This window comes from Pinus tabuliformis, chromosome 8 (genome assembly GCF_031772625.1).
Source record: "Pinus tabuliformis cultivar Carrire ecotype Pingquan chromosome 8, CPIR1, whole genome shotgun sequence".
Classification (NCBI taxonomy): Eukaryota; Viridiplantae; Streptophyta; class Pinopsida; order Pinales; family Pinaceae; genus Pinus; species Pinus tabuliformis.
In genome coordinates this window covers 1904943636-1904957649 of record NC_142294.1, presented here as the reverse complement: position 1 = coordinate 1904957649, position 14014 = coordinate 1904943636, and positions in this window count along the sequence as shown.

The window sequence follows — 14014 nt, the reverse complement described above, 5'->3', positions numbered from 1 at the left end:
CGAACCAACAGAAATCATGGAGCATCGTTGGCACGAGCGAGCTACTTGACAGTGCGGAAAAATTACCAGAATTTGGTTACTATGCTGTTAGAAAAATAGACCTCTGATCTCATGCATGTCTAGTCAAGGCATCAAGTAGTTAAAAAGACATAGGGGATAGATTAAGACCTCTAAAGCCTCAGAGGGTTCAAGGGCATTGTAAAAGGCTTATAAATGGTTGAAAGTTCAGAGTATCAAGGGTTCAACTTTTGGAGACTATGGATACTCTGTTCCTTCCAGCGTCTCATCTTCATTCCAGTAATACGAGTTTCTTTTGTTGTTACATGTTCAATTCCCATTTTCTCCTCTATTCTAAGCTTGCACTTGAATAGGTTATTCATGTTTTCTTCTATGTCTAATGCCAGATAACTATCATCTTATCTCTGTGTTGATAAATTAGATTTGCAAGCTTCATTTACTTTCTGTAGCTAGCCATTCATATGTGTTTATGTATGTATCTGTTGGTACAGTCAGGATTCTCGATCTATTCATTGAATCTATAAACTATTGAGCATTAGTGGTCTAAAGCTTTGTCAAGCTGAGGGTGTTCATGCATGTCTTGAGTGAAAACAAAGTTGAAACAATCATCTGACTTGATCCAAATGATCATCCATTCCAATAGTTTCGAGAATGATATTGAAGATTTATATGTTACCAGGCATCTCTGAGCTACAACCTAGGAGAGCTTCCTAGAGTGCTAACACATTCCACCGCCCTTTAGATGCTCAAAGCGATGGGTGCGATGGCCCTTGGCATGAGTACATGCAAGGGTGGTGGGAAAGGTGGCAGAGATGGCAGGGGTGAGGTGAAAGGCATAGTAATTAAGGTAAGACAGGTGTGTAAGAATTGTAATATGGTTTGTGGAGTTAGGAGCTGGAACAACAGAGAAGGAAGGTGACAGCAACAACGACGACAACCTTGGAGCGGAAACGGGTATGTATCTTGGCTCTTCACCTCCTTTGCAATGTCGGCATGGTTTGATTGCTGAGGGGAGAGGGAGATGCCTGGGAAGGGAAATTGGGAGAAATACAGGGGCAGTTGGCGGAGGCATTGTGTTGTTTTAGTCTGGATTTGTGTCTTTGCTTTGAGCCTGTTGGGATTTGATTCGGCTTGTGACTGTGAGGAGCTTACTGCGGGTGGCATTGAGACCCTAGAACTCACATTCTATAGGCTAAGAGGGGTTAGATGCTGGGGATGGGTAGGTAGCTGCTCAACACTGGAGGCTGAGGGTAGCAAAAGGCAACTAACATGTTGGATTGGTGGATGGAGTAGTGGTTGCAACCATGGAAAGCTATGGGGAACTGGGAGTAATAATCGTGCTAAGAAACCAACTAAGATTCCTGTGGGCAAGGATGGGCATAGAAAGGGCAGAGGAATGGCCCTGGTTCACTGGGCAGAGGGGCATGGAATGGCATATCATGGAAGAAAGTTGGCTGGGTGGCAGCTAAACCCATTTGCATGGCCTCAGTAGGGGCATGACAACCACACTAGGTATGTGAGGCAACAGAGAGGGAGAAGTGAAAAGTCAGAGGGATCTAGAGACCGGCCATGTCTCAAGACTGACCCATCGCCCACCTTGCACCCTTCTGTGCTAGTAAATGGGACAAGACTAAGAACAAAGAGAATACCGGTATTGAAAATCCCAGCCAAGACAGTAATATGCTACAATGCTTGTGGATAACATCTTTTTCTTGTGAACAGGTATCGAACCATGTAGATATGGCTCGACCAACAAGAGGACGGGGTCGAGGGAGATGAGGTCAGGAGCCTGTCAAGGCTAAGGACCTGAGCACGTCAGAACCCTGCAGAGGAAGGAAATTAGTTGTGCACCTCATCAGTGAAGCAGCTGTGACATACCAAGAAGGAACAGATGAAGGCATTCGAAATTTGCTAGAAGAATGGGAAGAAGAAATCAAGCATGGCAGTGAGACAGAGGAGGAGCTGGAGAATTGGAGGACATTAGTCCCGGACCCTGGGAATACTAGAGGAAGGATAACCTAATTCAAGCAGATTTTATATCTCTACTGGTTAATGAAAAGCCTACCATGGAACAAATCTCGGTGGAGATGGATCTCTCTCTCCAAGGCATGCCGAATTACAAACAAGATCTGCAGAGAATTCAGTTTCAACTCCACAAGTAGGACATTAGATTGGACAGAATTCAAAGGCACATACCATGCATCATAGAATTGACTGAGATGTTTGGAGCAACTGTCAAGGATTCGGCACCAGTGGAATCAACATCGGAGGAGCAGAAGGGCTAGTTAGTTTACCTTGTTTTCTTTTTGTTTATATGTGGTTAGCATTTACTTTATGTCATGCATGTTTAAGGATAGCTAGACATATAGAGTTTGGTCATGAAACATAGACATACTTAGCTTGGTTAGAAAGATTGAAACTTTATTGTTTTTGGATGACTTACAATGAGGATAGATGGCCAACAGACTTGGTTTCTCACTGGGCGATTTGAGGCCACCTATTCAACATATGTGGTGTAAATTTTCTGATTATAAATAGAAAATGAAAAATCCTACCAAGCTTAGCAAAAATAAATATTTCAAAAATATATAAACCAAATTGGTGTATGAGACACTCTTTTTTTTGGGACAAGTGACTACTAAGTCTGCAAAGACATACATACTCTACCCTTTTGATTTTGAACTTGTAACCTCTTAAAAAGGGACACATGTTTAACCATTAAACCCACTCAAATTATATGAAAAAATATTCTTTCTCTCACTCACCTTAACAAACTCATCTTAATAATTAATATTTTTACTATATATTAATACATATATAATTTTAGCTTTAATATATAATTTTAGCTTCTCCATAATCGTAATAGTAATAATGATATGAAATTACTATAAAGACTTTTGAGCCAAATAAATAGAAATACTAAAATTTCCTAGAGAATAGTATCCCATAAAAATAGCGTGATTTTAAGAATAGCAGAAAGTTCGTCTCTTATTAATTGGAGGTGTTAGAAGATGTCATTATTAGTCTATACCCAAGAGTAGAATTATTAGTCTATACCCAAGAGTAGAATTATTATTAATTGGAGGTGTTAGAAGATGTCATTATTAGTCTATACCCAAGAGTAGAATTATAGTAATTGATTTATCTGGTTATTATTTTAATTAATCTTTTAACTATAAAGTTTAATATTTATTATATTAATTTATATTAGCAAAATATATTATGGTTTAGAAGATGTCATTATTAGTTTATACCCAAGAGTAGAATTATAGTAATTGATTTATGTGGTTATTATTTTAATTAATCTTTTAACTATAAAGTTTAATATTTATTATATTAATTTATATTAGCAAAATATATTATGGTTTTGTTTTTTTTTCAAATTATTTAGTTTCATTTATTTATATGTTATCGCTAGATAGGTGTGAAGTGTTTTTGGACATGCAAGTAACACTGATATTCAATTGAGTTTTTATTAACTTTGTTCTCAAACATCAAAATTCTATGAAGGTAGATTACAGAAAGCCAAAAAAAAATGTTTTGTTTTTATTAATTAAGTAGTTTTAAAGGCTAGAAAATTTAATTTTAAATGTAAAATATATATACAAATATTTTGGTGTATTACAACATTAAATCTAATGAATTTAAATTGATAATATATATTTATAGTAAATTATAATATACTATATTACTTATTAATATATAATCTTAACTAATACCTATTTAGATCTATCTTAACTTTACAAAATTAAGAAGAACCAAATCTCTTTTTTACTTTAAAATAGGTTTGCATCTTAAAAGAATTGATCCCTCTAGACTCTTGGTAAATATCCAGTTAAAATATTTTGATGTATTACAACATTTAATACTATTAAACCTAATGAACTTAAATTGATAATATATATTTATAGTAAATCATAATATACTACATTAACTATCAATATATAATCTTAACTAATACCAACCTAGATCTATCTTAACTCTACAAAGCTAAGAGGGACCAAATCTCTTTTTACTTTAAAAAATGTTTGCATTTCAAAAGATTTTATCCATCTAGACTCTTGGTAAATCCCTAGTTAAAATGGGTCTAAGCTGGTTTAATTATTAATCTAACAGTTTTTTATTTAATTTTTATTTTTCTTTAATTTATTCAAAATGTTAAACATTACATCTCTACCATACTTGGCTATGGAGCACCTGGTGCAATTAAGATATAAATGGAGTTGTCTTTAGTGCGACTTTTGGACTTTCTGGTGGTGGAAATCTTGATTTGTGTTATTTAAACCAGTTTTCTAATTGTATTATGGATTCAACACCCTCAAAAACCCCTAGGGCACTTCAATTATACATACTTACCCATCAAACTTATGATTTCAATCAATTTTTGTCGGATGTTAGAGAAATTAGACCAAAAAAACCCACCGGAAAAGCTTCAAAAAATTCGCACTAAAGACAACTTAGATATAAATTATTATACGTTATAATATTAATTCTAACATTAATAATTAACTTTCTATAATAAAAAACATATATAATAATTCTTATAGTTAATATTAAATGCATATTACAATATCATAATATTATTTATATATATCATAAGTTAGCAAACCCATGAGGTGTAGACCACTAAGTTTTCTTGGGGTTTAGTCTCCACTAAGTTTTAGGTTCAAATCATGTGGGAGGAGTTAAGGATGAAATTCATTTTAGGAGAATTAAAAATTATTTAATAAACCAACTAGACTCAACCTAGCAACTTAATAATAAAAAATTAACATATATATATATATATGCTTAGTTTGTATCACTGGATTATGGGGATACAATTTGAAGCAAGATTTCCATTTCTTATTATTTAAAATACATTTTTGAATAAGCTCCTACGATAGTGGAATGCTACAAATTATACAACTTAAACTCAAATTTAAAAAAATCTCTGTCGGATTTTAGTTAAAATTAACCACAAAACGCTCTAAAAAAGCTCATTTCATCTCTAAGTTAGACTACACCCTTTCTCTTTCTCCCCCTCCCTCTCTATCTCTCTCTATTCACTATAACATATATTATAATAGTGATAATATAATAATATATTAACATATTAATACATTTATTATAATATATATTAAACATCAATAATTATATATAATATCTCACACACACATATATTATAATAGCGATAATATAATAATATATAAATATATTAATCATTACATTTAGTACAATATATAATAATTACCAATAATTACATATATTATATTATATAGTTAATTATTAGTATTTTTTGAAAGAAAACACAGCAAAAATAAATTTGATGATGACGACGACGACGACGACGACGACGATGATGATGATGATGATGATGATGATGATGATGATGATGATGATGATAATGTCCATTAAGACCAATGCAGTCTATCGAACCTCAATAAAAGAAAAAGAATCTAGGTGCGATTCTTTAAAATCCTTTTTCTATGATCAATTATATAGCATAAAATATTTAAGAATAATGCACCAACTCTCTCACACTAACTCATAATTTTTTATTATCAATTGCATATATTTATACATGAGGATATCTCAATCATTTCCTATAATCATTAAAAAGTTAATCCACAAATCTCTCATCAATAATTCATAAATCTCTCCACAAAACTCTCATGAATCACTCATAAATCTCTCCACAAATCTCTCATCTATCACTCATAAATATCTCACTAAATGTTAACAAATTTAATATTTTCAAATGGATCATTATTCGAACATTTCTCCCCCATAATGACCATTTGGAAATATTCCAAGATCATCTCTGAATGTCTTCATCTTCAGTATTTTGAATGTCTTGAGTTGTCTTTGTCTTCAATCTTCTAGATTCTGCGCCATCTTCAATCTTCTTCATCTTCATCTGTATCTTTAGTTATCATTGTCTTCATGCACTACATTATCTGGATGTTAAGTCAATATTCTAAATTGAATCATCTTTATATCAAGAATTTATTTCTCTTACCCCTAACCTTCTCATGGGCTTACCCTCAACTATTACAAATTTCACCTTATTTGGCTTATCACTAAATATCAAGTGGTTTTGGATAACCACAAACCATTCATTACATCAAGCTGTTTCTCGATGACCACAAACCTTCCTCTAACATTACAAAGTGGTTTTTGGATTACCACGAACCATTATAAGGACTATTCATGCTTCATTTGACTCAAGAAACAAATATTTCCTTAATAACAATTAACTTTTGGGGAACCGACTGACTCATGAACTTTATGTGAGAGCTATTGTTGTACAATTGAAGATTTAACTTTGTAGAAACCTATCAACATAAAAGAAAACCTTTTCCATTCATTTACATCAATCCAACAACATTGCATTGTTATATGAGGGTTTGATATATACTTATTCCAACACTTACGATGATCATGACTTGTTTGACCACAAATACAACGGGGATGTAGATTCCGACATTTAGCTTGTAGATGTCCTTTCCTTCCACAATGATTGCAATATTGTTCTTGGTTATTCAATTGATTTGTTGTGCTAGTAAATGATTCACCCGTAATTAATGTTTCTCCTTTGACAGATTTGTTAGTTGCATCACTCGTGTGTCCTCCATAACCAAGGCCTTAATACTTTGTTCTTACACTTATTTGTATAGGCTTTTTAATTCCTTGACCTTCTTTTCCTAAACTTGTTCCATCGTAACCCATCTTGTTAAGAAGCTTAGAACCAATTCTCTTTGTATGTTTTTAAAAATTTCCAATTTACCATCTTCAGTTTGAGATTCATCACCTTCAACATGCAATTCACTTTTTGAACTATCATTCTCAGGTTCATAATGTGCAAGAGATACATGGACCTTTTCATTCTTATCATCACAATCACTATAAATTATGAGGTCACTTGTATCATGAGCTGCATCACATTTTGCTTTCTCTTGAATTAATTGTTTTACTTCTCTTTCAATTGTTGACAATACATTTTCTTTTGCCATTCATTCTTGTTGCAAAGCTTCTATCAATTGATATTTATTATCATTAAGTTTTAGAATATCACTTATATGTTCATCCAGTGAAAACCTTTCTTCTTGCTCATTTACGTGATCTCTCTTGGAATCAAAATTTTTTAAAAAACTTGTTTCTTATGGAATTTTCCTCTTTATATTGTTTATTTAGTTGTCAATTTGGTTAAGTGCATCATTGAGATCCCGTTGTAGCATTTCTATTTCACAATTTTCATTTTGTAGCCTCTTTCCTCGTTTTCCCATTTTTCCAGTGCTAATTTTCATGCTCGCTTGAACACGCTCGCTTGTTGAAGAACATGATGTCGGGTTCAACTGATAATTCACCTATATAAAAAAAACAATAATATTAGGTGTTAGGTACCACCAAAAATGCACCTTATGGCTCCAAATTTACTCAACTAAAAAATAGACTTAAGCATGGATATTGACTCTTTAAATATATTAAAAAATAAAAAATGGAAAATTCTTACTCTACTCTTTCACTTTTTAAAAATAAAGAAGGTAGAATTAGTCACATACAACATAATAATTTCACCTACACTACACTATTCATGTTTAATGAAAGGCACAAACTTTTCATATTTTTAAACTTTAAACTTCATGCCAGTCATGCCCAGATTGAAAAGGGTCCACAATGAAAGTAACTTTTAATATATAAAATTCCATACTTTTCATTTTTCAATGCAAATTTCTCCAACACTTATGTCCTGGATTTTCAATGTAGGTCTCATTGATGGGCTAGAATCTAACACTTCAAAAGCTCTGTCGAATTTTCACACACTCCATGCTTGGTCCATGCTGACTGACCACAAATATTTTCATTTGGAATAGGGAATATATATTCTTCTTTCTTGATTTAAAAAATTGAAGAACTCTCACACAACTTCTACAAACATAGATATGCACATATTTTCACACAACCCACAAGTCTCCATAATGTCTATAATATGGCTGAAATTGATCCACAATAAATACTTTGGATTTTTTTTGAAATCATAACACTGGAAAATAAATAAATTGTAGTGGTTGGCATAAATAAAACTGCAGATCAACAATTAATATTTTGGAGGAATGTTTTAGTGCTTCTACAACTCTATAGTTTTTGGAGGAATGCTTCACTGCTTCTAAAACTCCATAGTTGGCTCCATGTAGATTTGTTATTCATGCACATCAATTTTGCAACACAACAACACACACCAAGCTCTGATACCAAATGAAGGAAAGCATAGTAAAAAGAAATTACAAAGCATAAAATATTTAACAATAGCACACCGACTCATAATTTTTCATGATCAATTGCATATATTTATACATGAACATATCTCAATCATTTCATACAATATCTCAAAAATTATTCCATAAATCTCTCGACAAATCTCTCATCAATCATTCATAAATATCTCCACAAATCTCTCCTCAATCACTCATAGATCTCTCCACAAATCTCTCACTAAATATTAACAAATTTAATGTTTTCAAATGGATCATTATTCCAATATTTTTTTCCTTGGGAAAAACTGTACTTTCCTTCATAAGCGTGGAAAATAAAATAATTTTGTACATAAACACTAAAGTGTGCATTCACTAGGATATTGCCCAGATCCTTAGAGGCATTTGCAAAGTAAAAAAACAGAAAATATGACTATTGTCCTATCAAAATATGGACTTACATTTTCTGTAACATTAGCCAAAATAAATAAAGAGTTTGATATAGTGTTGTCGAAAATAACATCCTCTAATAACAATGAAAAAAAATAACATATCAGATACATACAAAAATTTGGTGTAAGACATTCAAAGTAAAAAACAATTTTGTATAGTCTCAAAAATTAAACATGATTTGTAGGAAGGATCTCGTCCATGTAAGGCTTATGGAAAAATTGGTAATGCTCTGCTTCAACAACTTCAATCACCTTCCATAACCCCCGAGACTCATAACATACCACTTGTCCATCCTGCATAAGGACTCCACCTAGCCCTCTCTTGCAAGCATCTGTACATAATATGAACTCTATGTCCGGATCTACAATTTGTAACACCGGTGCATGTGTCAACAACTACTTGAGCTGCTCAAAGCTAGCCTCACACTCTGCGGTCCATTCAAACTTCTTACCTTTCCTCTACAATGATGTGATAATATAATTAATATGCGAGAAGTTCTTGATGAACCTCCTATAATATTCTGTCAAACCCATGAAAGATATCTCCTCACCCACACTCTTAGGAGCCACCCACTCCATGATGGCCCTTATCTTCTCTAGATCTACTGCAATTCCTTCCTTGGAGACAACAAGTCCCTAGTAGTGTAGCTCCATCTAAAAGAAACTACACTTGCTGAGCTTAGCATACAATTGATGCTCCCTCAACAACTCAACACTGCTGCTAAATGCTTGACATACTCTTCCTCATTTTTAGAATATACCAGTATATCATCAATAAAAACAATAACAAAATTATCCAAGTATGGATGAAACACACTATTCATCAAACACGTTAATGTAGCTAGAGTATTCGTTAAGCCAAATGGAACAACAACAAACTCATAATGGCCATACCTAGTCCTGAACGTAGTCTTGTAAATGTCCTCCCCTTTGATGTGTACCTGATGGTATCTAGATCTCAAGTCAGTCTTCAAGAACACTATTGCTCCCTTCAACTAATCGAACAAGTCATCAATCCTCAGCAAAGGATACTTATTCTTGATAGTCACTTTGTTCAACTGCCTGCAATCAATGCATAATCTAAGGGTACCATATTTCTTCTTCACAAACAAGACTAGTGCGCCCCAAGGTGATACACTTGGGCTAATGTATCCCTTGTCCACCATTTCCTTCAGCTACAACTTTAACTTAACCAAATAAGGTGTGCTCATCCTGTAAGGTGCTTTGGATGCTGGAGCTGCCCCTGGCGCTAACTCAATAGAAAAGTCTACCTCCATATGAGGTGGAAACTATTTAATGTCCTCAGGAAATACGTCAGTGAACTATTTTAAAACCAGGTAGTTTTTCAACACATCTGCATCCTCAACCTCCTTACGCTTATCACTAGAAATATGTACTACAATTGGCTTTCACCCTTTCCTGTGGCGAAGCTTTGCTTGCATATTTGTCACCATCCTAACTGATGTGTCTTTCTTCTTACCTTTCAAGACTCTTAGTTCCCCATTGTCATCAACACATTTAATAGCTTTGTCATAGCAGTCAACCTTGGTTCTATGTAGATACAACCAATCCATGCCCAATAACACACTATATGAACCCAACAGTAATGCATTCTAATGTGTCATTGTAGGCATACCATTTAAGTCAAATGCGCAAGCTCTTACCCAACGATGAACTTGCTTCATCATACCTGTAGCCAACTGCACTAACCAAGACTCTGCATGAAATTCCTTACTCAAATCACACTTATCCACCAAGTCAAGACTAACATAGCTATAATTACATCCAAGGTCAATCAAAATATAAATAACTTGATCACAAACCTTACCATCCATCTCAATGATATATTCCTGATGCTCGACCTGCTTGTTTTCCATGACTGCATAGATACAGGGAATACTCTGGCCTACATCTCCAATAGTATGTGCCTCATGTGCATTGTATATATGAGGTCTACCACTATGATGTTGCAGACAATCTCTCCTAAGGTGGTCTTTGCCACAAGTCTAATAACGCACGAGCTCCTTACTTTGCTGCTGAGGTCGATGTACCTATCCTTTATCTAATGCATTGAACTTCTTAGATGGTTCAAAATTATCCTTGTTATCTATACATTGTGGCCTTGTTTAGTTTTTATCCCATTTTCCTTTGTTCTTTACATCACCTCTCCAGTCTGACTTAGTCTCAGTTTTGCACTTTGATTGTTCATAGAAATGCTTTAGCTTTCAAATGGCCTCCTCCAATGATCTAGGCTCATCGAATTTAATATTGTCTTTGAATGCAACCGGTAATCCACTAATTAATCTCTAAATATTAGCCTTCTCCTCCTTGGGGTAAGGCACATACCTCAACAGTTCCAAGGAATTACTGGTGTACTCATCATCTATCATGGATCCCATCTTTAGTTCATAGAATTATTTTGCCTTGTCATCGAAGTATCTCTCTAACCAGTACTTCTTCTTGAATGGCCACTCAAATTCACTCCAAGTCAGATATTCCTCATTTATGTCTCTGACAGTCTTCACGTCTTTCCACTAGATGTCTTCTTTACCTTTAAGACTGAAAGTAACCACATTAGCTTTCATGTTCTCTGAGTAGTAATGCAACCTGAATAATTTCTTCATACCAAGCAGCCATGCTTCTGCATCTTGTGATCTCTTTATCTCTCCATCAAAAGTAGGTAGCTTTTCCTTCTTAAATTCATCAAAAAAATACCCCCTATCATTCCTCCTGTAAGGATGATAACGATAATGATCATACTGCCTATCTAAATCAGAACTAGAGTCATACCTCAGTCCATCCCTTCTCCTCTCCAGAGTGTCCAATAATCGTTCATCTCAGATTGTGTCCTCTCTATTTGATCGGTGACCACCATGTGATCTACAGTTGTATGCCCCATTAGTTTTATCTTCCTTCTCATGACTGATCCGTAGTGGTCCTTGTCATTGCAAATTTGACAAGCTCTAAAGTATGACTGCATTTACCCCTGCTAACTTTTCTTGTGACTGTATGATTTTGTCATTATCTGCCTTACAACTCCTTATCTCCTCCTTTAAACTTCTCAATGTAACTTCCAAGAAAGAGGGGTTCCCAACACCATACTACTCTTCGGATTCGTAGAGAGAGTCTCTATAGTCAACCATATTGCTATCCATTTGATATTTCTTCTTGCAAGGCATAATATGTCAGATAAACCAAATCACAATAGACCAACGTACCTTAGTATAGCTTGGGGAGGATACCTTATATGCAAGATTACCAAATTAGTGTGATACATGTATAACATAATCATAACAGCATATAGACATACGCAAGTAAATGTATCAACTCATAAACATTACTTTAACTAGGGTCTAGTGTTATAGACAATTTTGTGCCTTACAGAAACAGGCATGAATTGTCAATAATCCAAGGGATCCAAAGTCCCTAAACATGATGTTCCTACCCCTAGAGGAACAAGGTCAGCAAACCAACAGCTATCAGATCAGTTCTCCACCTGAAAACACTCAAAAACAAGCAATCCTGAAATCAAAGCAGGTGCTCCACTAGGCTTTTGCACTGAAACTCAGCTCCTCCATGGTGTACCTGCGTTGCAAAGCAAGTGGGACAAAGGCCACCTGCGCTGAGCGAGATGGGACAAGTGGCACACTGAGTCATTGCTCTGGAAACTTCCAAAAATGACACTTGGATCAGGTATTTCGCCTTGTGATGAGTCAGAGGCTCTGTTTCTCCAAGTGGAAGCAAGGTTCTCCAAGTGGACTCAAGAACTGAAGATCAACTGAAGATCAACTGAAGAGAGAGAGGACACAAGGCAGCTACACATCAGTTGCAAGCTGACTCATCCTTTCTCAATTCATCTATATATTGAGCTCTCTCCTATGAGCTCAGGGGGCTGGAATTTTGTGCAAAGTAATGCTATGCTGTTGGTTTCACTATAGAACTATTGGGTGATTGCTTGAGGGAGGTGAAGAGGAGAAATTCTTTCTGCTGGGAGGTGTTGCTGGATTGGAGCCTTCAATGGTTGTAACACTCTTAGAACCTTTACTTCTTCATTAATAAAAGCTATTGAGGTTCTTCTATATGCACTTGTTTCAATAATGTATTGTGATAATTGTATATTTGGTTTATGCTAATCCGTGAATCAGTTATGATTGCATGCTTCTTGTAGTTTCCTTCTTTGTCATTTTGCAGGATCTCATTGTAGCTGGGCCAGCAAAAGAGCAAGGAGCTGGAAACAAGCAGTGAAGAGAAGAGTTTGGATTCGACATTAAGCGCAAGGTAACGGTTAGTGCATTCTTTCATTCTCTTTTGCTTTCATAAAGAAGTAAACCTTCAGTAGTTTCCTCTACAGTTGTTGCTGAGGTACTATCAACCTTAGAGTGGGATAGGGTCATCCGAATCGGATAATTTTCCCTACAACAAAATGGCGAATCCGCTGGGGATCGTATCTGTTTGATTGTTTGTAGTATTTTACTATTCATTTCCTGAACAAAAGAGTACCAAATCGAAAAGCTTTTGACTATATCAAAAGCGAAGTAGAGGGCAGCTACTCTAGCTCATTTTCTGAGCATGTTCATGATTTGAAGAGTTGATCTACAAGGATCCTTGTAAGCTCTTAGTGATAGCTTTTCATCCTCCTAATCATCCCTTTGAGTGTGCTTGACTGATTGCTTCTGATTTGAGCAAAAACTGTGCATTTTTGAGAAAATTGTGAACCGGAAACTGTGAAAACGCAACTTTCGTTTTCCAAAGCAGGTAGTACACAGGCTACCTGCTTTGCAATGCAGGTCCCGAAGGGGCTACCTGCGCTGAGAGCCAGACTGGCTGAGCAGCACCTGCGTTGGCCCAATTTTGCCTAGTGCATTTGGGGTTTCCTCCCTTTTTCTTGCCTGTTTTCACTATAGATTTGGCAGCCAGTTACCAGTCTTGCACCTGTTCTGAAACCAACCTTACTTGCCATCATTCCGCCTCTGTTATATAACGAAATTGTACTTGTTCTTTTGTATTTCTTACTTCATTTACAATTTCCCATAACGAAGAGTAAACTAGTCTTGCTTTGGCCTCTTAGATCTGAACCTGTGTTAGGCATTTTGCTGGTCTAAAGAGTTAGCTTGTTTGTTGTCCATAGCTGATTAGTCTTTTTACTTTCGTCATTATGGTTTGATTTCATGTATTTCCAGTGATTAAACAAGTAAATCTTAAGGTGTCTTTTGATTTTGGACAAACTTGTTTGTTTTCGCTTTAAATCGAAATCAAAGTTATATAACAACTTTCTTTTTGTAACCCATCAACATTAAGAAAGGGAAAAGA